The following is a 2,500-nucleotide window of genomic DNA, read 5'->3' on the forward strand; positions in this document are numbered from 1 at the left end:
CTCTCTCTCTCTCTCTCTCTCTCTCTCTCTCTCTCTCTCTCTCTCTCTCTCTCTCTCTCTCTCTCTCTCTCTCTCTCTCTGCTCCTCCTCCTCCTCCTCCTCCTCCTCCTCCCTGTCAAGGACTCAATACTTGATTTGGCCTCGTGAGTGTCTCCTAACTCATCCCCGCAAACATAAGTGACATTGAGAAAACACACACACACACACACACACACACACACACACACACACACACACACACACACACACACACAGACAGACACCATACGGGATATAAATAAAAAAAAAAAAAAGCCATTTGAAATTCCACTGAAAATTATCCCAGTTTCGTGAAGGCTGAGAGAACAGTGACAATGTAAACAGAAATATGAGTAAAAGTTAAGCGAGAACAATAGAATACGACGCAGTTGCATTTCACTCCGCTTCGATAAGGCCGCTGGGTGCCGCAAATAGAAAATAATAATAAAAAAAAAAAAAAATAGTGGGTTCGGTTCTGTACACAAAGCTGTCAGTGTGTCTCGACTTTCAAGGCTTCCTGATTCGTGCTGGTCAGGCAGGAGGGAGGGAAGGAGGTAAGGAGGGAGGGAGAGTGTCAGATAGAGGAAGCAGCAGGAGTGGAGTGAAGGAGGGAGGAAAGGTAGGAGGGAGGAGATCCAGGAAAACAGGCATAAGTAACTGTTCTCTTCAAGTCTGCTTAAGTGTGAGTAATTGCCTTTCAGAATATAATGACTTGAATTTTTAATGAAGGTTAGGTTAGGTTAGGTTTGCTGAAGGTGAAAGGAAGATGTGTTCTCTCGGGGAGCAGAGTGGTGTTCCCTCCCGTCCGAGTGTGTGGAGTACCTTCAATCAATGTCCTTCACCAAGAGACACACGAACATGACCGCACGGTGACGCATCTGGCACGAATAGACGCCTGTTAGAGCCACACGCCAGGCCAACCTATCACAGTGTTTAGTATGTCTTGCACCTGACTTTTTTTTTGCTTATCCTCCTCCTATTCCTCCTCCTCCTCCTCCCATCCTCCACCTCCTCCTCCTTCTCTTCGTTCTCCTCCTCTTCTTCTTCAGCCTCCTCCGCCTCATTCTTCCCTCCTCCTCCTCCTCCTCCTCCTCCTCCTTCTCCTCCTCCTCCTCGTCCTCCTGCTCCTCCTCCTGCTCCTCCTCCTCCTCCTCGCCACCACACAGAGCAATGTAAGCGGTAATTTATCACTCGGACGCCGCCCGTTTTGCAGGCCCTCCATCATCCCCTGGCTAATGGTGGTGGTCAATTGCATTGTAACCTGAGCAGCGCAGTGCCCCACGAGGAAGGACGCGTGAAATCAAGTTAGCTACGGCCGCGCCCCGTCCTTAGAGAGGCGGACAATGGCCACACCTTACCGCCCACCAGCCAGCACTCACAGCCTCCACTGCCAGTCGTCACAGGCTTTCTCAACAATCCGAATAGTCTCCACGAAGAAAGGGATTAATTTTTGTGCCTTTTTACTGTCCTGTCTTTGAGGAGCATAGTGAAAATCGAACTCTTTTATGTCTTGACAGCCTTATCAAACGTTCCATCGTCTTGTCACCACTACACTTTTTCACTCATTTATCTTTGTTCATGATATAGCGTAAATCGTTGTGGTTTTCTGAGTTTTATGAATTATGCTCTACTTCTTGGTAACATAAACGTTTCATTGTCTTGTCACCACTACTTTTTTTTCTTTTTTACTGAATACAGTGGAGATTATTGTGGTTTTGTAGGTTCCATGATTCCAGCGATAGTTTCTGTGCGAGTACCAAACCATTACTGGAAGAAACACTCTTGAGAATACACTGGAAATGATCGTACCTTCGTAGTTTCCAGGATTTCAGAGATAGTTTCAATAACGCAAGAATTCTACACCATTGATAAAATAAACGCTTCTTAGAATTCGATCACTTATCCCTCAGACCTTCCGAGATATAGTTCTTATGAGACTCAGAAGAGTTTAAGAATACAGATGCTGCAAAACACGGAAACTCATCCACAACACCGACAACTATAACAACTGTCACAACCGGCTTCCCCACTACATAAGCTCCGTTAGCCGACGCTTATAGCACCAAGCTGAAGGGAGAAGCGCAGACAGAGAGGAAGATCCAGGGAGAGGAGGGTAGAAGGGAAACACTGGTCAACTCAACCCCGAGCAACGATAATTTTAGGATAAGACGTCTTCCCGACATTTCCCCCACGCCTAGATGGGATAGATAGTGTTGCTGTGGAGAGAGAGAGAGAGAGAGAGAGAGAGAGAGAGAGAGAGAGGAGTATTCACGGGGCAAGGTGTAAAAAATTCAGACAAAGGAATACACGGAAAGACTAAATAGCGGAGTATGTAATGAGTTAGCTGGTCAGTGTATGAGTTTGATTGAAGGAGAATGAACACTCTTGACTTAGTTAAGGGCACACGGAAGGAAAGGAACCAAAATTATACTACATACATAATTGTTTAGGAGTAATGGCAACAAGAGAACGATTTCATATA

At 46.0% G+C, this 2,500-nt stretch overlaps 1 protein-coding gene across 6 annotated transcripts in view; it reads left to right on the top strand.

Annotated features, from left to right (window-relative positions):
* The window catches only part of LOC123503655 (signal peptide, CUB and EGF-like domain-containing protein 1), a 30,660-nt gene that overhangs the window by 12,422 nt on the left and 15,738 nt on the right, over positions 1-2,500 (top strand). The gene's annotated exons all lie outside the window — the stretch shown is intronic.

Source organism: Portunus trituberculatus, chromosome 14 (assembly GCF_017591435.1).
Source record: "Portunus trituberculatus isolate SZX2019 chromosome 14, ASM1759143v1, whole genome shotgun sequence".
Classification (NCBI taxonomy): Eukaryota; Metazoa; Arthropoda; class Malacostraca; order Decapoda; family Portunidae; genus Portunus; species Portunus trituberculatus.